This window comes from Cyprinodon tularosa, unplaced genomic scaffold, assembly GCF_016077235.1.
Source record: "Cyprinodon tularosa strain WSP-4 unplaced genomic scaffold, ASM1607723v1 ctg1247, whole genome shotgun sequence".
NCBI classification, from domain to species: Eukaryota; Metazoa; Chordata; class Actinopteri; order Cyprinodontiformes; family Cyprinodontidae; genus Cyprinodon; species Cyprinodon tularosa.
This window is the reverse complement of record NW_024038056.1, coordinates 167,394-194,961: the sequence shown is the minus strand read 5'-3', so window position 1 is coordinate 194,961 and position 27,568 is coordinate 167,394. Positions and strand designations below refer to the sequence as shown.

General features: G+C 43.6%; 1 pseudogene; it reads left to right on the top strand.

The window, feature by feature from the left end:
• The first annotated feature begins 367 nt into the window (after positions 1 to 367).
• On the top strand, positions 368 to 27,329 carry LOC119777558 (annotated as a pseudogene).
• The last annotated feature ends 239 nt before the right edge of the window (positions 27,330 to 27,568 follow it).

Below are 27,568 nucleotides of genomic sequence, written 5' to 3'. Positions count from 1 at the left end.
GGGGATAATGGAAGGTCTCGAAAGTAGAGAACAAGAACCGATGATGAAGCCGGGTCGTTATTTATGCTTTCCCATCACCTGAAAGTCTAAAACCCAAACCCATTAATAATGGGTCAGGATGATTGTGTTTTACTGAAACTGCATGACTCAATGTTCCCCAGAGCAGAACTAACAGCGGTGAGACAACATTTAGCTCTGAAACAATGCCAATGATAGTAAGTCTATAGATAAATGAGCATTGTACATTCCAGTTTTCTTTGACTGATGTGGAAATAAATCTGGAATTCCATGTGCATGAATGGGGCTGTAGAAAAGGAAACTGGCCTTGCCTCCGTTAGGCTAGCTCTAACTGCTATTTTCCTTTCAGGAAGAAGATACATACATTCTAACAGTGATGCTGCAGATCTATACGGTGAGCCAGGTGGACACATTACAACAGGCACCGTCACTATCAAAATCCAAGATGTCAATGACAATCCTCCAACTCTAGAAAAATCAGAAGTAAGTTGCTTCATGCAGCGTTTGTGTGTTGATGTCACTGCTTTTATTGGCTGTAGAACTTGGCAACATCTTCAAGTCAAAGAATTTTGATGAACAAATGTCCTGTTTGAATGAATATTACCGTAATGCATCCTTTTACCTCTGTGCCTTCTTCGCAGCATGAGGGAACCATTTTGGAGAACACACAGAATGTTGAGGTGATGAGGGTCAAAGCAGAAGACCTGGACGAAGAGAACACAGACAACTGGGTTGTTGTTTATTAAATCGTCAAAGGGAACGAGGCCGGATATTTCAGCATAAAAAAAGATCCCATAACCGGCGAAGACATCTTAATGCTTGATAAGGTATCCTGCTATTCTTTTTCTCTACATCTTAGGGTGTGTGGTTGGGCCCCAAAGGATTCCTCCTCTTCTGATATTTCAGTTCAGCTGATTACACAACTTGTAATCTCAAGGCACCTACCAGAGAATAATCAATTATCATCCAGTCAGATTAGTTCAAAGTTTTCTGTCTAACTGACTTGTTGCAGAAGAAAGACGAGGCATTTTTAATCTTATTTAAAGGCCTGGTACATTTTACAATGAAATAAGCTACTGCATTTTAAAGATCTGTCTCTTGCATTTTTGTCTTTTATATTCCCAAATAAGCGATTAACATGGACTTTATAAATTGCACAAGTATGCAAAAAGCAGCAGAAACAAGTATGAACGAGGGAGGAAAATAGCATGGCAACAACTTGCGACTTTAACAATCACCAAGCTGTCTAATACAGTAGAATTAGTTTCAATAATGCCTGATTCCAAAGGTAGTCGTTCATTTTAAGATACCATAGCTAAACTGCACCTTCAATTCGGCAAACAGTGAGGGTTAGGTCCCTAGATGCCCTAGCATCTTGAGACACCATCACGATGGTTTAGCATTGATGATGTCATTAGTGTGACAGAAATCAGGAAAGTAAACAATGGAGAGCAACGTGTAAGGCCGGGCATACACTGTACAATATTTTGAATCGTTCTACTCGGCTACAGCTCAAACTGTACAACGAAACCACAGGGTTTAAAAGTTCACGGCTCACAAAATCTGTTAGAAATAGAAATTGAACTTGGTTGATTTCACAATAGAGAAATTCACTCTCTGCATCTAACCCCTCCCCTTGGGGAGCAGTGGGCTGCCATTGTGCGGCACCAGGAGAGCAGTGTGGGGTTAATGGTCTTGCTCAGGGACCCAGAGTGGCAGTCGTTGGGGATCGAACTACTTACAACATTCTTACAACCTTCTCAGAGCACAGCCCACTGCTCTAAACACTAGGTCAACACTCCTCCAACTGTTCTTAAACTATACAACCCCATGCTGTGATGTGATCTACCTGCACACACTTTACGTCCAAAAAATAGATGTACAACTCAGCGCAGAGAGATGGCGTTGGTTGGACTCGGCAATCTGAAAGATTAAGAATTTCCTTGTTTGCACATGCGCAATACGCAAAGTTCTGGTAAATCAGCTCTTAGACACTCATAGCTCTGCTTCCATAGCAGGATTTGCCCATGAACTCCTCACGAGGGCCGGCCTAAGATTCCTGATCGGGAGGTGGCCGTGAGACGCTAATTACAGGATGAACGATGAGGCCGAAACCCTGCCCGATCCCAGAAATTCTCGCAGGACTGGAGAATTGGCCCAAAAAGGGCAAAAACTCGTACAGTGTATGCCCTGCTTAAGGAAGCTAGGGTATTTTAAGTGTGCTGTATTATTTGGCTCTTTTGTCCCTCCTAATCTCTCTTACCACTGCTGATTCATGTTTATCGAATGCTAGCAGAGTTGTTTCGCCCTGCCATGTTGGACGCAAATGATGGGATGTTTTGACATAGGCTCGTTGCACTCAGTGGTATCACATAAATTAGCGGATGGACCTGGGTCTGGTGTTCCCACTGTATCCCCAATGGAGCGGACCCGTTTGAAGGCGATTTTAGCCCAAGTTGTTTTCCGAGTCGTTTGACCCGGTCGAAACCAGTCAGTGAGCAATTCCCACTGTTCCTAACAGCTGGATTTTCCTGGGTTTAAAAAGGGGTACAAGAGGTCCAGCCACTTTCTCTTATTGATGGCATCCTACCAATGTGCACCAGGGTGTGTTATGCAAATGACAAGCCCTGGTTCACACCTAAGCTCGGCCAGATTCGACGAGAGAAGGAGGCAGCACGCAAGAGCGGGGACAGAGACAGCTACAAAGAGGTAAAATACAGGTTTAGCAGGCAGATGAGGAAGGCTAAATCTGTGTATGCAAATCGCTTCCAGCAGCAATTCTCTGCCAACGACTCTGCCACAGTGTGGAGGGGCCTCAGGGCTATTACCAACTACAAGCCCAAAGCCCCCCGAGCTCTGAATGACCGGGCACTGTGGGAAAGACTGAATACACACTACTGCCGTTTCGACTGTCCCAGAGCCGTTAGCACCTCTCTGGATTCTCCAGCCACCCCTCCTCCCCCAACACAATTGAGGCCACTCCATCAAAGGCCCCCTCAAGCCACCCCTTGTCCCTCCTGCCCTCTGCATCCTGGAGCAGGACGAGCACAGACAGTTTCTGAAGCTGATCACCCGTAAAGCTGCTGGCCCTGACTGTGTTTCTCCCTCCACCCTGAAACACTGTGCCAGCGAACTGTCTCCTGTCTTCACGGACATTTTTAACATCTCCTTGGAGTCATGCCATGTGCCGGGCTGCTTCAAATCCTCCACCATTGTTCCTGTCCCGAAGAAACCAAGGATCACAGGACTAAATGACTACAGGCCGGTGGCGCTGACGTCTGTGGTCATGAAGTCCTTTGAGCAATTGGTTCTGCAACACCTAAAAACCATCACCACCCCCCTCCTGGACCTGCTGCAGTTCGCCTACAAAGCCAACAGGTCCGTAGACGATGCAGTCAACCTGGCCCTCCACTTCATCCTGCAGCATCTGGACTCCCCAGGAACCTACGCCAGGATCCTGTTCGGATCAGCTCTGCCTTCAACTCCATCCTCCCAGGTCTGCTCCAGGACAAGCTGTACCAGCTCAACGTGCTCAGCTCCCTCTGCAGGTGGATCACTGACTTCTTGACGGACCGGAGACAGCATGTGCGGCTGGGAACAACTGTCTCGGGCACACGGACCATCAACACCGGATCCCCCCAGGGCTGTGTCCTTTCCCCCTGGCTTTTCTCCCTGTACACCAACTGCTGCACCTCCAGCCATCAGTCCGTTAAACTGATCAAGTTTGCGGACGACACCACCCTCGAGGGGCTCATCTCGGACGGTGATGAGTCTGCCTACAGGAGGGAGGTGGACCGGCTGGTGTCATGGTGCAGCAGCAACAACCTGGATCTGAACGCCCAAAAGACAGCGTAGATGATCGTGGACTTCAGAAAGGCCACAGCCCCACCATCCCCCCTTGCCCTGACAGACAGCCCTACCCTCATCTCCAACGTGGAGTCCTTCCGCTTCCTGGGCACCACCATCACCCAGGACCTCAAGTGGGAGTCGACCATAAGCTCCCTCATCAAGAAGGCCCAGCAGAGGATGTTCTTTCTGCGGCAGCTGAGGAAACTCAAGCTGCCAACCCGGATGTTGGTGCAGTTTTACACCTCCATCATTGAGTCCATCCTCACCTCCTCCATCACCATGTGGTACACTGGCGCCACCACCAGGGACAGATACCAACTGCAGCGCATTGTGCGCTCTGCTGAGAAGGTTATCGGCTGTAAGCTGCCATCTCTCCAGGTCCTGTATGTCTCCAGGACCAGGGGGCGCGCAGGTCGCATCACAGCCGACCCTTCTCACCCTGGACACATTCTGTTTGAACCTCTCCCCTCAGGGAGGAGGATACGGTCCATACGATCCAGAACCTCCCGCCATAAAAACAGCTTCTTCCCCTCTGCCATAAGACTCATGAACACTATATGTCAGACTCCATAACCTGCCCATGCCATTTACACTGCTCTATTGCACACTGCTCTATTTGCACTACCTTGTATATTTTACTTTTTTACTTTACTTTTTTTTTAGAGATTTTTATAATTTTATCATTTTATTTACCTATTCCATATTTTATGTTTCATGTTGCACGATTGTACCATAAAAAATTCCTAGTTTGTGAACTACTTCACTAACAATGGCAATACACCTGATTCTGATTCTATTACAAAAATCTGCAGTTTTTAAACAATTACTTTTTCATACTGAGAAATATTGTGAAACTTGAAACCAGCGCTAGTAGCTACTTCACAAATTTTAAGACAACTTGGCTTCAAACATTATCTTTCCCCCTTTAAATCTAAAATCAACTTTAAAAACAAAAGCAATAAACTAGAAATTTCTGACATCAGATGCATTGAAATTATTATAGGGCTTTATCAAGGTTTATTGCCTTGCTTACTCTTCCTTTATCAACAGAAGAGGGCAAAACACTTAAGGAGGAGGAAAACTTGTTTTTAAAGAAGAGAAAGTGTAAAGTTTCTTTACTCTTCTTGTTCAAGTCTTTTCATTTTTGATGGATTGGAAAATGTCTATTCCCAGAATCAAGAACATCCTATAAAACTGCAAATAGACATAAGATTTCATTAAACTTATAACAAAAAAGTGATAATCTGCATCTGCGCCGTTTCTCCCCATGTTAGCATTGTGTAACTAGCCTTTCAAAATTATTTTGTGGAGAGCAGGTCTTGGCCTCCAGGGTGTACAGATGCCAGAATCGATACTACAAGGCCAAATGCGTTTATTTCTACATGCCACAGTGTAAATACTCCACAAGTTTTTGTTTCTTTCTGTTATTTTCCAGGCTGTGGATTTCGAGGATGTAAAAACCCTGAACCTAGGGCTAGCGGTGCGCAACAAGGCCCCCATGTTTAACGGATCTATTCCCAATGGTGGAGCTAGTATTGGTTTTGGAGGAGGTCCCAGTGGTGCCAGTGGTGCCTCTGGTGCCAGCGGTGCCAGCGGCTCCAGCAGCTCCGGCGGCGCCACTGGAGCCAGTGGTGCCTCTGGCGCCAGCGGTGCCAGCAGCTCCAGTGGCTCCAGCAGCTCCTCTGGAACCGGTGGATCCGGTGGAAAATTCAAAACCTATCCAATCAAAATCAATGTGAAGAACCAGGCAGAAGGACCACATTTTGAACCAGCAGTCAAAGCTATTCCAGTCACAGAAGGAAGCGAGTCCTTCACCGTTGGTCAAGTCATCTCCAGTTATCCTGCAATGGATAAAGACACTAAGAAACCAGCAGAGAACGTCAAGTCAGTGATTAAACAAATCTAAGACCTTAGAAAATGTAATAAAAGCTCCTTTTGTCACATTGACTTATATAATATTTTCTATATATTGTGTTTAGATACTGAAAAGGAAACGACCCTAACAACTGGATTACCATTGACCCTGAGACAGCGGAAATAAAACTGATGAAGGTGCCTGACAGGGAATCTCCATTGCTGGTTAACGGAACATATTTTGTTGAAATTCTCTGCATTTCAGAAGGTACAGTTTTATTATCAGAGTCCGAATTTATTAAGACTAAAAAAAAAACTAGGTTGGTGTTTGCCCTAACATTTACACAACTACTCAACAATTATATCAACTAGTGGTAGATCATTATTACATTTTAAATTCCCAATTACAGGCTCTGTAATGATCACAATATAATTTATAAAAAGCTATTCATTTTTTCTTGTATTTAATAAATTATTTAGGTTATTCAACCATCAGATTGGTTAAATGTTAGGTTAGAATCATTATAATCATTTAGCTTTATTTAGAAACCCCTGATATTTCATGTAACTTCTTTTAATCACTACTTCTATAGAAGTGTGAACAATCTGTGAAAAATAATTATAGCACAATTCCTGCCACTATATAATATAATATGCCACAATATTTCTATAGCAACAATTCAATTCAATTCAGTTTATTTATATGGCGCCAAATTCACAACACATGTCATCTCAAGGCACTTTACAGTTCAACCAGATCATACAGTCAAATTGATACAAAGTTTTCTATCTAAGGAAAACCAGTTGATTGCATTGAGTCATTGACTCAAATACAATCCCTCACACTAAGCATGCTTGTAGCGACAGTGGAGAGGAAAAACTCCCTTTTAACAGGAAGAAACCTCCAGCAGAACCAGGCTCAGTGTGAGCGGCCATCTGCCGAGGCCGACTGGGGTTCAAGGAGACAGAAGCAGACATAGAAAAAGAAGCATAGATACAAAAAGCAGCTGTAAAAGGCGGCCCCGTCCAGGAAACACACAGCCAGGCAGACAAGCTCCAAGGCAGCTCCCATGTCAGAGGATGAAGAGAGCACATCCACTCAGTCACGGTCAGAGAAACAGGACCACACTGGAAAACAGGCCGATCTCCAACATCTATAAACAAGGGTGTTGATGGAAGCAGCACAGCTGATGTTTCTTTCCAGGATGACGTCACAGCCAAACAGGAACAGACGAGGCAAAGCTACTCTGAGGAAAAGCAGAGAGAGCAGAAGGTTAGAGATTGAACTAATAGATTCTGCACAATAGGAGAACAGAGAGAGAATGAAGCAGAATGATGAAATGGGGGTCCCTATGTCCTCCAAAAGTCTAAGCCTATAGCAGCAGAACTATAGAGATAGCTCAGGATAACCTGAGCCACTCTAACTAGAAGCTTTATCAAAAAGGAAAGTTTTAAGCCTAGCCTTAAAAGTAGACAGGGTGTCTGCCTCACGGACTAAAACTGGTAGTTGGTTCCACAGGAGAGGAGCCTGAGAACTAAAAGATCTGCCTCCCATTCTACTTTTAGAAATTCTAGGAACCACTAGTAAACCTGCAGATTGAGAGCGAAGTGCTCTGTTAGGAACATAAGGAACAATCAGATCTCTGATATCAGATGGAGCTTGGCCATTTAAGGCTTTATATGTGAGAAGGAGGATTTTAAATTCTATTCTTGATTTAACAGGAAGCCAATGAAGAGAAGCCAGGATAGGCGAGATATGATCTCTCTTTTTCATTTTCATCAGAACTCTGGCTGCAGCATTTTGGATCAGCTGAAGGCTTTTAACTACAGTTTGTGGACTTCCTGATAGTAAAGAATTACAATAGTCCAGCCTTGAAGTAACAAATGCATGGACTAGTCTCTCAGCATCACCCCTGGACAGGAGATTTCTAATTTTTGCAATGTTCCTCAGATGAAAGAAGGAAATTCTAGAAACCTCTTTGATATGGGATTTAAATGACAGGTCCTGATCAAAAATAACACCAAGATTTTTTACTTTATTATCTGAAATCAGTTTAATCCCATCCAAATGAAGTGACTGGCTAATCAGCTTCTTTTTCAGAGACTCTGGTCCAAAGACTATAACTTCTGTTTTGTCTGCATTCAGAAGCAGAAAGTTAAGAGTCATCCAGGTTTTTATGTCTTCAGACATGCCTGTAATCTATGTAATGGGTTAGCTTCATCTGGATTATAGACAGATATAGCTGGGTATCATCAGCATAACAGTGGAAATTAATCCCATGCTGTCTAATAACTCTACCAATTGGGAGCATGTATAAAGTAAAGAGAATTGGTCCTAGCACTGATCCCTGTGGTACTCCACAGGTAACCTTTGAGCGTGTTGAAGATCAATCATTAACATGAACAAACTGAATTCGATCAGATAGATCAGATTTAAACCAGTCTAGTGCTGTTCCTTTAATTCCAACAAAATATTCAAGTCTTTCTAAAAGAATATTATGGTCAACTGTATCAAATGCAGCACTAAGATCCAACAGGACGAGCACAGATACAAGTCCATTATCTGAGGCCATGAGAATATCATTAGTGACTTTCACCAGAGCTGTTTCAGTGCTATGATGAGCTCTAAAGCCAGACTGAAACTCTTCAAAAAGTTCATTATGGTGTAAGTGATCGCAAACTTGTTTGGCAACTACTTTCTCAAGAAATTTGGATAAGAAAGGAAGATTTGATATAGGTCAATAATTGACCAAGTCATCTGGGTCAAGAGACGGTTTCTTAAGCAGAGGTTTAATTACAGCAACCTTAAAAGCTTTAGGTACATATCCCTGTAACAGAGATAGATTAATCACATCTAAAATGGAGGAGGAGATCAAAGGGAATGCCTCCTTAAATAACCTGGTTGGAACTGGATCTAACATACAAGTTGAAGGCTTAGATGAAGACAATAATTTTGCTAATTCAGAAAGTTCAACTGGATCAAAGCAGTCTAAACCCGGTTCAGATTCCATGACTACCTCAGGTACAATCGCGGATAGAGGAGTGCTTATGATCTTATTTTTAATAAGATCAATCTTATTTATAAAGAATCCCATAAAATCATTGCTGCTAAGAGCAGGTGGAATGGACGGTTCAACAGAGCTATGGCTCTGGGTGAGTTTGGCAACTGGATTAAAAAGAAATCTAGGATTATTCTTATTCTCCTCTATTAATGAGGAGAAGTATGCTGCTCTCGCTTTACAAAGGGTCCTCTTATACAGCAGTAAACCATTTTTCCAGACTAGGAAGGACTCTCGCAGGCCTGTGGAGCGATATTTTCTCTCCAGTTTCCTAGCATTTTGCTTCAAAGTACGCAGCTCTGCATTAAACCAAGGAGCAAGCTTTCTATTTTTAACGGTTTTCATTTTCAAAGGAGCTGCGTTGTCTAAGGCAATACGCAGAGAACTAGCAACCCCATCAACAAAATCATCAACCTGTGAAGGGGAATAAGCTATGCTTTTGCACTCTGCAGCACTGCTCAGCGACACAGAGGAGAGAGAAAGTGAAGCAGATTCTTTAAAATTTATAACTGCGCTATCTGATAAAGATCTACTAAAATTGAACCTTCTTTTGGGGGAGGAGAACTCTGTTAAAGTAATCCTGAAGGTTATTAGAAAGTGGTCAGAGAGGACAGGGTTGTGAGGAAATACTGTTATTTCTTCACATTCTATGCCGTATGTCAGCACAAGATCCAAAGTATGAAGATGAGAATGCGTGGGACTATTCACATTTTGAACAAAGCCAATAGTGTCTAAGATAGCATTAAAGGCTGTTCTTAAGCTATCGCCTTCAATGTCAGCATGGATGTTAAAATCTCACACTATGATGACCCTGTCAGTATTTAATACCAAATCAGAAAGGAACTCTGAAAACTCATCTAAAAATTCAGAGTAGGGTCCTGGTGGACGATACAAAGTTACAAAAAGAAGAGGTTTTCTTGCCTTGAAATTTGGATCAGGGAAATTAAGGGTTAAATGTTCAAAAGAATTGTAGGTATTAACTGTTTTGGGAGTAATCAGTAAGTCAGACTGGAAGATTGTTGCTACTCCTCCTCCTCGCCCAGAACTTCTGGGGATGTGAAAATTTAAATAGCTTGAAGGAGTTGCCTCATTTATGCTCACATAATCCTCTTGCTGCAGCCAGGTTTCTGTAAGGCAAAACAAGTCAATGTGATTATCACAAATCAAGTCATTAACTAGTAGACTTTTAGAGGAAAGCGATCTTATGTTAAACAGACCGCATTTAATTGTTTTAACTTTTTCCCCAATTGGAGTTATTTTGATTTTAATTAGATTATCATGATTTACTCCTTTGGGAATCTTTGCTAATTTATTAGATTTTGGTCGTGGGCAAGACACTGTCTGGATGGAGTAAAGAGTGGGTAACAGTAGAGAAGCTGCAGAGATGTGTGTTAAACTACAACTCTGCTTCCTGGTCTGCACCCTGGGTGGTCAGGGTTTTGGAGGACTAATAAATGTGGCCAGATTCCTAGAAAGAAGAGCTGCACCATCCAAAGTGGGATGGATGCCGTCTCTCCGAATCAGACCAGGCTTTCCCCAAAAGGATTGCCAATTATTAATGTAGCCCACGTTGTTTTCAGGGCACCACCTAGACAACCAGCGATTGAATGACGACATGCGGCTAAACATGTCATCACTGGTCAGATCAGGGAGGGGACCAGAGAAAATTACGGAGTCCGACATTTTTTTGGCAAACTTACACACCGAAGCAACACTAATTTTAGTGACCTCCGATCGGCGTAACCGGGTGTCATTACCACCAGCGTGAATAACAATCTTACTGTATTTAACCTTATCCTTAGCCAGTAGTTTCAGGTAGGATTTGATGTCGCCCGTTCTGGCCCCCGGCAAACATTTGACTATGGTCCCTGGTGTCTCTAATGCCACGTTTCTGACTATGGAGCTGCCAATCACCAGAGTGGGCTTCTCAGTGGGTGTGTCACTGAGTGGGGAAAACCGGTTAGAAACGTGAACGGGTTGGTGGTGACCAGTGGGCAGAGATCCACGACTACGCTTTCTGCGTACAGTTACCCAATCGCCTGGCTGCTCAGGCACTTTTGGAGGACAGCTATGCGGGGGGCCTACTTTAACTCCTGGATGTTCAACAGCCTGAAGCCTGGATTCTAACTCTGACACCCTCGCCTCCAAAGCTACTAAAATACTACACTTATTACACATCCCATTATCACTAAAGGAGGCAGAGGAATAACTGAACATCTGACACAGAGAGCAGAAGAGAGGAGAGGAAGAAGGAAGAGTTGGAAAAGAGTCAAGGGAGGGAGAGAGAGAAGTCATAGCAATGCTAAGCTAGCGCTAGCCTAGGCTAGCTACTCCTTGCTATCAGAAATAAAACCGTGTGAAACTGACAAGGCAAACACTGTTGCCTCTAAGGGTTTTACATTTGTTATAAATAGAAGATGAAGTTTCATTTCTAATACTGACAGAACTGTTACACTTTGTAACATAACCACTATGTTATTTTTTCACCTTTTGTATAAAGCACTTTAAACTGTACCAATGATATACTGTCTGGTAGAACAGTTATGTCTTGGATAAAATTATTTCAAAACTCCACTGGTTAAAAAATGATCATGTAAATTAATATGCTGGGTTTTTTTGGTGTGGAAACATTTTTGAATAAAAAGGGGTGTGTGCATCGGCGCGCGCGGCTCGACAGGTGAGAAAGACGCGCACTGACAGGTCTGTGCAGCGGGAGATTTTGTCTTGTTGTCCGTTAAAAAGAAATCGAAAAATAAAGGAAGAAAGATGAACCACGGACAGAGTTTGTCCCAGCGCCGCAGATCACCGCAGAGATTTGAGGTAAACTGATTGTCGGAGTTTGCACCCAGAGGACGCCGCCCGGTGCAAAGAGACGCCGCCCAGGGGGAAAAAAGGACGCTCCGGTGAGATCTGGACCTTATTTTTCTTTTTGGGGATTTTTGGTGGTACCACTCTTTTTCTAATCTTTTTTTGGGGCGGGTTTACTGTTTGGATTTTTCGTTTTGCAAAAGACTTTGGACTGAAACGGTTCCAGGATTTTACTTTGGGTTCGAAGTGTATGGAACTCCTGTTGGGACATTATTATAAGAAGAAAAAAGAGACGGACAGTTTTGGACTTTCAGTTATTAGCGATGTTTTTGTTTGTTTTTTGAGGATATAAATTGAGACTTTGAGTTTACTTATAAACTGGTTGTGAAGGTTTTTTGGTTTATTTATCATTTATATTGAAATATTATTGAATTAAACTTTGGATTTCCTCGGTAATAGTTTTTTTTATTATTATTATTATTATTTTAAATAAATCTTTGTTTTTCCTTAAAATTGTAATATTTTGCCTGATTTCCTGTGAAAAAACCCCCTTGAGTTTTTGTGAGTTCCGCTTTAATCTGGCTGAATTTTACAAAATGGTGGCCAGTATGGGGCTACCTCCAACAGCCGGAGGAGTGTCTTTAGTCTGCCCAGATGTCCACTCAGTGGTCGATCATGGAAATACTGGAGAAATTGAGGAACCAATGACTTGGGAACCACCAACTGATATTTCATGCCATCTTTAAGTGGGGTTTTCCTATACCAGAGATCGTGGACTTCGTGGAAGAGGATCCTGTCAGGCCTCTGGTATCTTGGATCCTGAACCATCTCCATGAGGTCTGAGTCTTTTTCCTGCTCTTCCTTGATTTCTGCCATTGATAGGGGTAAACCTAACAAGGCATTAGCAGAGTTCAGGGCTACATGTGCTGGTCCGGGCGGGTCAGAAGGCAACGCTCGGGACAGGGCATCAGGCACTACATTGTGCATTCCTTTTCTATATCTCACTTCAAAACTGAAATCTTGCAACCTCAGCACCCAGCGTGTTAACCTAGAACTGGTTCTAGGGCAATTGAATGCCCAGGTTAGGGCAGCATGGTCGGTGTAAATGGTAAACTTTGTACCCTCTACAAAGTGCCGCCACTTTTCTACTGCCCAAACAACTGCCAAGCATTCTTTCTCTGAGGTGGAGTAGTTCTGTTCTGCTCCCTTCAATGATCTTGAAGCGAAAGCAATAACTTTTTCTCCATCAGTTGTTGGTTGGACCAGGACGGCCCCCAGACCAACGTCACTGGCGTCCGTATGAATTTCGAAAGGCAACTTGAAATCTGGCTGTCCCAGGATGGGTGATTCCACCAAAGCTTTCTTCAGCTCCATGAAAGCATGATGGCAGTCAACTGTCCACTCCCACTTTGCATCTTTCTTGAGCAGCTGATAAAGAGGTGTAGCTATTTCTGCAAAATGTGAGATGAACTTGTGGTACCAGCCTACCATTCCAAGGAATCTCTGTAGAGTTTTCTGGTTAGTTGGAGTTGGATAAACCGTAATGGCCTGGGTTTTTTTCTGGATCCACTTGAACACCTTTTGCCGACACAATGTGTCCAAGAAACTTGAGTTCTTGCTGGAAAAAGTTGCATTTTTTAAGATTGAGGGTCAGATTGGCATGGGAGAGCTTTTCAAAGACTGTGTCCAGGTCCTTCATGTGTTGCTCAGCAGAGGCTGAGAAAACAATCACATCATCGATGTACACACAGCAGATCTTTCCCCGTAGCTCTCCTAAAACTTTCTCCATTAAACGTTGAAAGGATGCTCCAGCGTTTTTCAATCCAAATGGCATACACTTAAATTGATAAAGTCCAAATGGAGTAATAACAGCAGTTTTTGCTTTGCTGTCATCTGCCACTGCCATCTGCCAATATCCAGACTTCAAGTCCAGGGTGCTGAAAATGTTTGCTCCAGTCATTGACTCCAACAGCTCATGTATGATGGGCATGGGATAGGCATCCTGAAGAGTTTTGGTGTTCAAAGCTCTGTAGTCCACACAAAATCGAAAAGATTTGTCTGGTTTGGGAACAAGGACAACCGGAGATCCCCATGATGACTGTGATGGCTCTATAATATCGTCTTTGAGCATTGCCTCAATATGCTCCTTTATTATTTGCCGCTTGAAAGGAGACACCCGGTAAGCTCTGCAGCGAATGGGTATGTCATCGGTAGTTATTATCCGGTGTTCTTCCACAGATGTTCTACCCAATGTCTCCGAGCATACAGATGGCCAGGCCTTCAGAAGCTTCTGGACTTCTGGTGGATGTTGAGTCTGCCTTAGATACAATTCTGTGTTGGGTATTTTGTCCTCTTCCATGGGCAGAGCCAGGATCAAAGAAAGTGGAGAAGGAGTAGCATGCACAGGCGATGCTGGAGCAGCTGATGATGAAAAAGGATAAAAGGTATAACCTTTTGGACCTTTTACCCCATACGTGTGGTCACCTAGGTTGATAATGGTAGAAGTTTTGGTCAAAAAGTCTAGTCCTAGGATGATGGGAAAGGTGAGATTATTATCCTCAACCACAAAAGTCTCTAAAGACCACATCATCCCATGCCAACTGTAAATGATTGTCGCTTTCCCCAAAGCGCTGTAGGTTTTGCCATTGGCAAGAGCAAACTTCTGGTTGTCAGCTGGCTTTAAAACCTCCCCTTCTCGAGCAATTATTTTCCACTGACTATTTCTCATCAGGGAATAGGTGCAAGCTGTATCCAGAACAGCATTATACATCCTGTCACGCACCTCTATGGGAACATGAAGGAGAGAGGATGCAGGGCCTCGCTGAACCACAGATACAGAGTCGGCTGGCTTTCTGGGGTTCGCCTTAGGTCTTGCTGGGCCTTTTCCTTTGGCTTTATGCTGATCCACTTTGCCCCAGTAGATTTTTACACCAGCACAGTCTTTTTCAACCTGGGATCCCACCTTTATTAGCTGATCAATAGAGTTGACTGTGCCACGAAGACAGCCTGCTATCTTCGGATTGCAGTTGTTTAAAATCCTTCTTACAAGCTCCGTCTCACTGATGTCTGGCTTCCATCTTAGACATAGTGCTTGATACTCAAAGGCGAAATCTCTCAGACATTGCTCTGGCAACTGGACCATGTCTCTCAATTTCTCTTCCACCTCTGACAGATAATCGGGAGGCAGAAAAGCAGCACAAAAGGCATTTTTAAATTCAAGCCAGTTGTGAACCTTGTTTTTAGCCACACTCCACCAGTACCGAGCAGAGCCCTTTAAGACAGCTGTTAAGGCTCCCAATAGTTCAGGATCAGACAGGGGCCGTACTGTTAGGAATGTCTCGCACTGATCAATGAAATTTAAGACATCAGAAACCTCTTCTGCACCCTCAAATGTGGGAAACTCCATGTGCACAGGTGGCTTGGAAATGACTACAGATGTTCTACTTGAGGTTGGAACTGTCTGATTGGAGGTCAATGCCGGGAGGTCTACTATCCCACAGTTTGTTGATGGCGTGACTGGAACTGCTCCTGGAGGGATGTAGGTGGTAGATTGATCCGTCCTTTGAAGGCATGAAGATCCAAAGCTTCCTTGTGGTACCCTTTGAACAGGTAGGGCTAAAGGTGGAGATGATGTTTCAGGGATAGTATGTTTCATGGTAGAAGAGAGATGATCAGATGGCACAGGGAGACTTGGTCTGCCACTATCAAGGGAATGAATAGCTGTAGAGAGTCTAGCGCGCTTCAACCTCTCTATCTCAGCCTTCCACTTCTCATCTCGTCGCAGCAAACAGTCTACGATCTTAGCTTCAAATTCCTTAAAGGCTGTGTTCATGCATTGCTCCAGGGCCTCAACATTTCTGTCTACATATGTCCTGATGTTTTGCTCCCTATTCAAAGCACTTTCTACAGACGCCCTAAAATCTTCTTCCAATGATGAAATCCTAACCCCCATGTTGGTTAAATCATTCCTGATACAATTTATGTCTGACATAGTGAGATATTCCTCCTCCTCGTCTTCTCTTTCTTCAACATCATTATCTGATACATAAAGGGAGCTAATCAGAGAAGTTATTTCACCTACTGGATTTATCCTAGTAACCCAGGTTTCTCCCCCTCTGGTGCTAATTGCCTCTTCCTGATCTACAATAAGACCTGCTCCCTTTATGTATCAGATAATGATGTTGAAGAAAGAGAAGACGAGGAGGAGGAATATCTCACTATGTCAGACATAAATTGTATCAGGAATGATTTAACCAACATGGGGGTTAGGATTTCATCATTGGAAGAAGATTTTAGGGCGTCTGTAGAAAGTGCTTTGAATAGGGAGCAAAACATCAGGACATATGTAGACAGAAATGTTGAGGCCCTGGAGCAATGCATGAACACAGCCTTTAAGGAATTTGAAGCTAAGATCGTAGACTGTTTGCTGCGACGAGATGAGAAGTGGAAGGCTGAGATAGAGAGGTTGAAGCGCGCTAGACTCTCTACAGCTATTCATTCCCTTGATAGTGGCAGACCAAGTCTCCCTGTGCCATCTGATCATCTCTCTTCTACCATGAAACATACTATCCCTGAAACATCATCTCCACCTTTAGCCCTACCTGTTCAAAGGGTACCACAAGGAAGCTTTGGATCTTCATGCCTTCAAAGGACGGATCAATCTACCACCTACATCCCTCCAGGAGCAGTTCCAGTCACGCCATCAACAAACTGTGGGATAGTAGACCTCCCGGCATTGACCTCCAATCAGACAGTTCCAACCTCAAGTAGAACATCTGTAGTCATTTCCAAGCCACCTGTGCACATGGAGTTTCCCACATTTGAGGGTGCAGAAGAGGTTTCTGATGTCTTAAATTTCATTGATCAGTGCGAGACATTCCTAACAGTACGGCCCCTGTCTGATCCTGAACTATTGGGAGCCTTAACAGCTGTCTTAAAGGGCTCTGCTCGGTACTGGTGGAGTGTGGCTAAAAACAAGGTTCACAACTGGCTTGAATTTAAAAATGCCTTTTGTGCTGCTTTTCTGCCTCCCGATTATCTGTCAGAGGTGGAAGAGAAATTGAGAGACATGGTCCAGTTGCCAGAGCAATGTCTGAGAGATTTCGCCTTTGAGTATCAAGCACTATGTCTAAGATGGAAGCCAGACATCAGTGAGACGGAGCTTGTAAGAAGGATTTTAAACAACTGCAATCCGAAGATAGCAGGCTGTCTTCGTGGCACAGTCAACTCTATTGATCAGCTAATAAAGGTGGGATCCCAGGTTGAAAAAGACTGTGCTGGTGTAAAAATCTACTGGGGCAAAGTGGATCAGCATAAAGCCAAAGGAAAAGGCCCAGCAAGACCTAAGGCGAACCCCAGAAAGCCAGCCGACTCTGTATCTGTGGTTCAGCGAGGCCCTGCATCCTCTCTCCTTCATGTTCCCATAGAGGTGCGTGACAGGATGTATAATGCTGTTCTGGATACAGCTTGCACCTATTCCCTGATGAGAAATAGTCAGTGGAAAATAATTGCTCGAGAAGGGGAGGTTTTAAAGCCAGCTGACAACCAGAAGTTTGCTCTTGCCAATGGCAAAACCTACAGCGCTTTGGGGAAAGCGACAATCATTTACAGTTGGCATGGGATGATGTGGTCTTTAGAGACTTTTGTGGTTGAGGATAATAATCTCACCTTTCCCATCATCCTAGGACTAGACTTTTTGACCAAAACTTCTACCATTATCAACCTAGGTGACCACACGTATGGGGTAAAAGGTCCAAAAGGTTATACCTTTTATCCTTTTTCATCATCAGCTGCTCCAGCATCGCCTGTGCATGCTACTCCTTCTCCACTTTCTTTGATCCTGGCTCTGCCCATGGAAGAGGACAAAATACCCAACACAGAATTGTATCTAAGGCAGACTCAACATCCACCAGAAGTCCAGAAGCTTCTGAAGGCCTGGCCATCTGTATGCTCGGAGACATTGGGTAGAACATCTGTGGAAGAACACCGGATAATAACTACCGATGACATACCCATTCGCTGCAGAGCTTACCGGGTGTCTCCTTTCAAGCGGCAAATAATAAAGGAGCATATTGAGGCAATGCTCAAAGACGATATTATAGAGCCATCACAGTCATCATGGGGATCTCCGGTTGTCCTTGTTCCCAAACCAGACAAATCTTTTCGATTTTGTGTGGACTACAGAGCTTTGAACACCAAAACTCTTCAGGATGCCTATCCCATGCCCATCATACATGAGCTGTTGGAGTCAATGACTGGAGCAAACATTTTCAGCACCCTGGACTTGAAGTCTGGATATTGGCAGATGGCAGTGGCAGATGACAGCAAAGCAAAAACTGCTGTTATTACTCCATTTGGACTTTATCAATTTAAGTGTATGCCATTTGGATTGAAAAACGCTGGAGCATCCTTTCAACGTTTAATGGAGAAAGTTTTAGGAGAGCTACGGGGAAAGATCTGCTGTGTGTACATCGATGATGTGATTGTTTTCTCAGCCTCTGCTGAGCAACACATGAAGGACCTGGACACAGTCTTTGAAAAGCTCTCCCATGCCAATCTGACCCTCAATCTTAAAAAATGCAACTTTTTCCAGCAAGAACTCAAGTTTCTTGGACACATTGTGTCGGCAAAAGGTGTTCAAGTGGATCCAGAAAAAAACCCAGGCCATTACGGTTTATCCAACTCCAACTAACCAGAAAACTCTACAGAGATTCCTTGGAATGGTAGGCTGGTACCACAAGTTCATCTCACATTTTGCAGAAATAGCTACACCTCTTTATCAGCTGCTCAAGAAAGATGCAAAGTGGGAGTGGACAGTTGACTGCCATCATGCTTTCATGGAGCTGAAGAAAGCTTTGGTGGAATCACCCATCCTGGGACAGCCAGATTTCAAGTTGCCTTTCGAAATTCATACGGACGCCAGTGACGTTGGTCTGGGGGCCGTCCTGGTCCAACCAACAACTGATGGAGAAAAAGTTATTGCTTTCGCTTCAAGATCATTGAAGGGAGCAGAACAGAACTACTCCACCTCAGAGAAAGAATGCTTGGCAGTTGTTTGGGCAGTAGAAAAGTGGCGGCACTTTGTAGAGGGTACAAAGTTTACCATTTACACCGACCATGCTGCCCTAACCTGGGCATTCAATTGCCCTAGAACCAGTTCTAGGTTAACACGCTGGGTGCTGAGGTTGCAAGATTTCAGTTTTGAAGTGAGATATAGAAAAGGAATGCACAATGTAGTGCCTGATGCCCTGTCCCGAGCGTTGCCTTCTGACCCGCCCGGACCAGCACATGTAGCCCTGAACTCTGCTAATGCCTTGTTAGGTTTACCCCTATCAATGGCAGAAATCAAGGAAGAGCAGGAAAAAGACTCAGACCTCATGGAGATGGTTCAGGATCCAAGATACCAGAGGCCTGACAGGATCCTCTTCCACGAAGTCCACGATCTCTGGTATAGGAAAACCCCACTTAAAGATGGCATGAAATATCAGTTGGTGGTTCCCAAGTCATTGGTTCCTCAATTTCTCCAGTATTTCCATGATCGACCACTGAGTGGACATCTGGGCAGACTAAAGACACTCCTCCGGCTGTTGGAGGTAGCCTGGTGGCCGTCGGTTCGTAAAGATGTATGGACTCATGTAAAGAATTGTGCAGTTTGTCAGAAGTACAAACCAGAAAATCAAGCTCCAGCTGGATTCCTGCAACCCACATCTCTGACAGAACCCTGGGGAAAACTTGGGGTCGACTTAATGGGACCTTTTCCACGCAGTAAAAAAGGAAACATCTTCCTTTTTGTGGTGATCGACTACTTCACGAAGTGGGTGGAAATTTTTCCTTTAAGAGACAGCAAGACACAGAGGCTCATCACTATCCTCCGGGAGGAGATATTTACTCGTTTTGGAGTTCCTCAAAGCATTGTGTCAGATCGTGGCCCCCAGTTTACCAGTCAAGAGATGTCCAATTTTTGCTCTATGTGGGGGGTAAAGCACTATTTTACCACCAGCTATCACCCCCAATCCAACTTAACTGAGCGGGCTAACAGAACTATCAAAACAATGATAGCCTCATTTGTTGGACAGAACCACAATCAGTGGGACAAACATATATGGGAGTTCCGTTTTGCCATCAATGGTGCTCAACATGAGACCACAGGGAGAGCCCCTGCAGAACTAATGTTGGGACGTCAACTTCAAGGGCCGTTGGAGAGGATGATAGCCAAACCACCATCACCTCAGCAAACCATATACAAGTTGATGGAGCGACACAGTGAGATGAAGGAAGAAGTCAAACGGAAAGTTGGGATAAGTCAAGCCCGACAAGCCAAATATTACAATGCCCGGAGGAGAGGTGCACAGTTCCGGCCGGGAGATTTGGTCTGGGTAAGGTCTCATCCTCTTTCCAAAGCAATAGATGGTTTTTCCTCAAAGCTAGCGCCAAAGTGGTCAGGTCCAGCTACAGTGAGGAAACAGTTAGGCCCAGTAAATTATCAGCTCCAGTGGAGAGACCAGCACACAGAGATAGGTAATGTGGTTAACTTAAAGCCCTATTTTGGAGTTCAACCTCCTTTGCCTCCGGCTGGGGGGGGGGGGATTGTAACATAACCACTATGTTATTTTTTCACCTTTTGTATAAAGCACTTTAAACTGTACCAATGATATACTGTCTGGTAGAACAGTTATGTCTTGGATAAAATTATTTCAAAACTCCACTGGTTAAAAAATGATGATGTAAATTAATATGCTGGGTTTTTTTGGTGTGGAAACATTTTTGAATAAAAAGGGGTGTGTGCATCGGCGCGCGCGGCTCGACAGGTGAGAAAGACGCGCACTGACAGGTCTGTGCAGCGGGAGATTTTGTCTTGTTGTCCGTTAAAAAGAAATCGAAAAATAAAGGAAGAAAGATGAACCACGGACAGAGTTTGTCCCAGCGCCGCAGATCACCGCAGAGATTTGAGGTAAACTGATTGTCGGAGTTTGCACCCAGAGGACGCCGCCCGGTGCAAAGAGACGCCGCCCAGGGGGAAAAAAGGACGCTCCGGTGAGATCTGGACCTTATTTTTCTTTTTGGGGATTTTTGGTGGTACCACTCTTTTTCTAATCTTTTTTTGGGGCGGGTTTACTGTTTGGATTTTTCGTTTTGCAAAAGACTTTGGACTGAAACGGTTCCAGGATTTTACTTTGGGTTCGAAGTGTATGGAACTCCTGTTGGGACATTATTATAAGAAGAAAAAAGAGACGGACAGTTTTGGACTTTCAGTTATTAGCGATGTTTTTGTTTGTTTTTTGCGGATATAAATTGAGACTTTGAGTTTACTTATAAACTGGTTGTGAAGGTTTTTTGGTTTATTTATCATTTATATTGAAATATTATTGAATTAAACTTTGGATTTCCTCGGTAATAGTTTTTTTTATTATTATTATTATTATTATTTTAAATAAATCTTTGTTTTTCCTTAAAATTGTAATATTTTGCCTGATTTCCTGTGAAAAAACCCCCTTGAGTTTTTGTGAGTTCCGCTTTAATCTGGCTGAATTTTACAACTTTAGCTCTGGATAAAGCATCACCTTTAGGAGTTTAACAATTGTCTTTCAATTCTAACGGGGCATCTATGGGCATGTTGAAGCATGACATCACATGTGCAAGACCCCGCCCCCCAGTCTGCTGCTGGAGAGCGAAAACTCTTGCGCTGCTTATTGTTTTTTTAGCAGTCAAGTTACCGAGCTAATGTGCTAAATCTGCTACCCTGCTTTGCATGTGCAGTGGGCAGACACCACATAGCGTTTTATTTTGCCCAAGCAGATCCACACTTGGTGACGCCCTTTCATGTTGGTCATCCTTTGCGATGACATCATGGCAGACTTCAAGAAGCACACTGCGTTCATGCGATCATCGATAAAATATTTTCCCCACATGTCCAGACATGAAGAAGTAAAAACCCTTCTAATGACTTCTATGCCTTCATTGCCTCTGCTGTATAAAGTCCTGGTGTTTTAATAATTGTAAATATCCCCAAACTGAACAGGGGGCCAATTTAAGGACTGTCAATCCAAAGACTGTCATTAAAAACAGGTCTGGAAGCTTTACGCTAAATACAGTTAACTTTGCTGTGAACCTTTGCGGCCCTCTGCAGAAAGATGATCTAAATAATACTGACATCCTCTGGTTTCATCTTGGTAACAGAAATGTCCTAACATGGCAGCAGGACTGCGTTCAGCTATGATGTTCAACTAGTAAAACAAACTTTTTGCCTTCCAGTGTTGTGAACATGCACAAACTTCCGGAAGTAAACAATAACATTCAATAACATTCATTCATCAGCAGCTCCTGGAATTGCTTTGTTTCAGAGAAAATAAGAAGCTTACATAGAAAGCCAAAGGGAACACTAAGCTCTTTAGAAAGGGAACATAAAGTTTTGGGTAGAATTTGCTCAGCTTCTGCTTCTATACATGACATGGAAACGGCTAAACACGGAGTCAAAGACGAGAGGGATTTCTTTACAGCGAAAATGGTTTAGGCTAAATATCGTGTGCCAAAGGCCAGCATATTCTACAGCATCAAAACGTAAATGATTCTGAAAACAGAGAGAAGTCAGATTAACCTAAGCCGGGCTAACTACAAGCTTTAGGAACAAGAAACATTTAAACCTAGTGCAAATCATTTCAATGAACTCTACATACTAAATTCCATATTCCCGTACAACGTCCGTACATTAGCATGTAGAGTCTAGCATTTAGGATTGTAGTATGTAGTTTGTTAAAAAAGTGCAGCTGATATGTTACTGTTATACTTACTTAAATAGGGACAAAAATACCCAGAAGGGATCTAAAATGTGAAAAATCTGCTTTAGTACATTCTTTATAGGAGAAATTTTATTCAATTCACTTCAATTCAGTTTATTTCTATAGCGCGAATTCACAACACATGTCATCTCAAGGCCTCAGCAATCCCTCACACTAAGCATGCTTGTAGCGACAGTGGAGAGGAAAAACTCCCTTTGAACAGGAAGAAACCTCCAGCAGAACCAGGCTCAGTGTGAGCGGCCATCTGCTGAGGCCCACTGGGGTTCAAGGAGACAGAAGCAGACATAGAAAAAGAAGCATAGATGCAAAAGGCAACTGTTAATCAGCTCCACAGGCGGCCCTGTCCAAGATGATGAAAAGGGGTCCCTACTCCCTCCAGCAGTCTAAGCATATAGCAGCACAAATGCAGAAAATAGCTCAGGATAACCTAAGTATTTTCAATGAAGTATAAAAATGTAATACTCTGTCCTTTCCTCCGTCTCTGAGATTAAAGTCCGAACCTACACTGTAAATGATGGACTGTTTTTGCTTCACCATGGCAGATATGCCAGATAAAACAGCAACTGGCACTATTGCCATCCAAGTAGAGGATTTTAACGACCACTGCCCCACGCTGACCAGTGAAGTCCAGTCCATGTGCACAACCAAAGACAGCGTCATTGTTAATGCCCAAGATGAAGATGCATTTCCTAATGCAGCGCCGTTTGAGTTTATCATCAACCCAAAAGGCACAGAGGGAAAATGGCACGTGGAGCGCTACAACGGTAACACAATATGTCATTTGCAGAGAAAATCTGAATGAATTATTAATAACACTGACAAACAGTTTGTGTTTTTAGAGTTTCAGATTTTTGTGACTTTCACCTAGTGCTTGATTGTTTTACCTGATTTTACTTCCAGGAACAAATTCTTGATATTTAAATGCAAAAAAAAAAACAGAAAAAAACAAACAAGAAGTTTTCTTGTTTCTCCTTTAAATTAAAATCTTGTGTAATACTATTTTAATTTCTTTCAAAACATCCATTGTCTCCTGGGGCACCGGCGTGGGGCAGGCCTCCCCGGTAGGGGGTCGCTGGTTTGCAGTACAGCAAAAGATGCTCTTTATAACTTCACATTTTGCATTCAAAAGGGGGATATATTTTTCCTGCTATGTCTTTTACTTTGTCTGCCTGAAATGCATAGCACTTAAAAATTTACAAAAATTAATAAAAAAAAATTATAAATGTTGTTATCCCTATTGGAAGAAATTTGTGATTCAAGATGTTTCTGACATATTAAAATTAGTTTTATTTTTTTTAAATAGCTTCTATTTTGATATGACCCTCTCTAATGTATGATTTTTTTAAAGAAAAGCAAATTTCTCTTTAATCTCTCATGAACTCCGATGATCAAATCATTGTTGGATCCAACAGAGAGTGCAGCTATTTTGAGGGTGGAGGAGGAGCTTTGGCCTGGTGTCTATAAACTGATGGTGGAGGTGAAAGACCAGCAGGGAAAGTCTTGTGAAACCCCACAAAAGTTGGATGTCCATGTCTGTGTCTGCGAGGATGGAGTTGTCTGTGCAAACCGAGCCTACATGGGTGGGACTGAGAAACTGTCGGAGCTTGGAGCTGCAGCCATCGGCCTGCTTTTTCTGGGACTGTTGCTTTTACTGCGTAAGTATGGTGGAGTTTAAACTACTTTAAGGATCATACTTTTACCCTTTAGCAGCTCTCAGTCCCCATTATCTTTTTAAGCCTTTCCTTAAAGCCACTGGTGATCTAGCTTTAGTTAGTAGGACGATGATGATTTGCCCACACTGAGCTGGGTACAGTCACTACTGATATTGGTGTCCTTTCCACATGGTTGGAAGAACCTTAAAACAACCTAACAGGGCTGACTCAGCTCCCTCTTCTGATCTTGGTGCATTTCTTTTTGGCACAAGTGGCCTCTGGACAGCTTGTTTATACATGGTGGCTAAAACAGGGTGTTGCTATGTTGCTATGTACATTCCATTCAATTCAATTTATTTCTATAGCACCAATGTACATCATGTCATCCAAAGCACTTTACAGTTCACCAGATCATCCAATGAAATTGGTTCAAAATTTTCTATCAAAGGAAACCAGCTGATTGCATCGACTCATTGACTCTTCAGCAATCCCTCACACTAAGCATGCTTGTAGCGACAGTGGAGAGGAAAAACTCCCTTTGAACAGGAAGAAACCTCCAGCAGAACCAGGCTCAGTGTGAGCGGCCATCTGCTGAGGCCCACTGGGGTTCAAGGAGACAGAAGCAGACATAGAAAAAGAAGCATAGATACAAAAGGCAACTGTCAACCAGCTCCACAGGCGACCCCGTCCAGGAAACACACAGCCAGGCAGACGAGCTCCAAGGCAGCTCCCATGTCAGAGGATGAAGAGAGCACATCCAGTTAGTCACAGTCAGAGAAACAGGACTACACTGGAAAACAGGCCAAGCTCCAACATCTAGAAACAAAGGTGTTGATGGCAGCAGCACAGCTGATATTTCTCTCCAGGATGGAGTCACAGCCAAACAGGAACAGACCAGATGAAGCTACTATGAGAAAAAGCAGAGAGAGCAGAACGTTAGAGATTGAACTAACAGATTCTGCAGAGTGGGAGAATAGAGATAGAATGAAGCAGAATGTGTCATGATGGGTCTCTGTGATTAAACCCATATGCAGAACACCACACGAAGCAGGGTAAAAGTTTAACAGTTTATTAAAGAGTGGCACAAACAGAGTAAACAAAGCACTGGTTCTGGTACTGGTCTGGGACTTGGTTTCACAGAGAAATCTGCAGAGATGGATTGTTTGGTTAGCCAGGTAGCAGCGATGGTTTGATAGCGTTTTGATTCTGATTTGTACCTGATGAGGTTGAGACTGATCAGTGGAGAGAGGGAACCGGTTGGGTCCAGAGACTGTGGTTCCAGCAGATAGCTCAGCAGCGGCAGAGCTTAGCTTCAGGCTAGCAAGATTCAGACCTTGAGTTGTCCTTCTAGTTCTCTCCTGAGAACAAGTTGGGAGATTCAGACTGAGGATCTTCAGGTTTGGCTTCTCTGGGCAGGCAGGCAGGTTCCCAAACATGAGCTCCTCCAGAGCTACTGAGTTCAGTCGCGTTTTCCTGTGAGCAGAAAAGACAGAGGCTGGTTAGAATCAGGTTGCTCTCTGGAGCGGACAGAGATTCTCAAAGTAACTGAGGCTCAGGTTCCGCTAACCAAAACTGGTCAACACTCCGGCGCTGAAGACAGGTCTGGCTGCTGCTTATGTAGGAGGTCTCCTGATGGGCCTATGATCCTCAGGTGTGCAGGAGGCTCCAGCTCAGGAGACCCATAGCGCCCTCTGCTGGAGACAGGTGGCAGATCTCCAGATCCCAACATTACCCCAGATCCCAACAGAAAAAACATAAAAACAGGAAGGGATCCTCGGCGCCCTCTGGAGGGCAAGCCTCTGGATCCCAACAGAATGACGAAAAAGGGGTCCCTATGTCCTCCGGCAGTCTAAGCCTATAGCAGCATAACTATAGAGATAGCTCAGGATAACCTGAGCCACTCTAACTATAAGCTTTATCAAAAAGGAAAGACCCTAGGCTGGGAATCGAACCCAGGACCGTCTGGCTTTGCTCCACCATGCAACTGTCATGTTTGGTTTCAGGTTCCTAACCCACATGCAGAACACTCAAGAGACTGGGAAAAAGTTCAAAGGTTTATTGAACAACACAGTTGAATAAAGAACTGATCCAAGGGATTATCAGATCCAGGACTGGTCACGACTGGGTTCACTGGAGAGGGGGACAGAGTGGTTAGCTGAAGTCCTGGTAATTTGCAGGATGAATGAGTGCAGGTCTGTACCTGTTCTGGAGTTTGAGCAGAGCAGGAGAGAGGGGGAACCAGGAGGGTCCAGAGGCTGTCGGCAGGCTGAGGGCTTGGTGGAGGCAGAGCTTGGTTTGAGAGTTGGCGGGTTCTGATTTGAGTTTCTCTTTCAGGTTCTTGAGAGAGCGGGCAGGCAGGTCTTTGACAGGTTTGATTCTGACTGACAGGTTTCCAACAGAGAAACTCTTCAAGGTTTCAGGTTTCAGGCAGGTTCAACCTGGGAAGCAAAGAGGACAAAACAGATTAGGTTCAGGTTCAGGTTTTCTGGGAGTCAGAGATGCAGACAGGCAGATTGGCTCAGGCTTGCTAACCATAACTGGCAAAACACTCTGGCGCTGGAGTGAAGCTCTCCACCTCCTTAAGTAGGGACCTCTTGATGAGCAGATGGAAAACAGGTGTTGCAGGTGAGCACAAGCCCTCAGGAAGGGATCCTTGGCGGCCTCTGGTGGGCAAGCCTCCGGATCCCAACAGCAACCATTTTACTGGATGCAAAAAAAATCTGACAAACTCTTAGCAACACTTGGATTGTAGCAGAGGCATGGCTAACATCACCATATGCTAGAAAAAAGCACTGGTGTCTGAAGATTAATGATCTAATCTAATTACATCACTTGCATTGTCAGCAATAGCTGACGAAAGAATGTGAACATTAGCCAGAATAGTGTTGGCGAGCTCTTTTGTTAAGTAGTATGGATGAAATCTCACAGTTTGATATCCTTCAATATCATGTCCTGGCTTCCCCCCTCTGTGTTACTGCCGAGCTCTCTTTACATCTCTCTCTGTTTGTAATGTCAGTAAGCTGGGCAGAGAGGCAACATGATCCTATAAACTAGTAAGCTGTTAGTTTTCTCTCAGTTAATTATGTTAAATTACTTTTCTTCCAGTCATTCCTGTGTTGATGATCCTCTGCCAGTGTGGAAGTGCTGCAAAATATAAGAACCTCTTTACTGATGTGACTTATTCTACAAAATCTCATCTCATTCACTACGACACTGAAGCCCCCGGAGACAATGTGGTGAGACAAACATTTTTTGATATTTTTGAAAGATATTTATGATCTAAGTTAATCAGGGTTCGTACACCTTTTCCAAAGTCAAAATCAAGCACTTTTCAAGCACTTTCTAGATCCATTTTAAAAAAAATTCCAGCACCTTTTGGGTTCGAAATGAATACATAAAACTAAATCCTATCTTATCCTATTTGTCTGAGCACACGAGGCAGATATTTATTTTCTATTATCAGTTTTAATTAACTACTGACCTTTCCACATATAGTTCACCGATAATGAAGACGACAAACACGTTTTTTCCG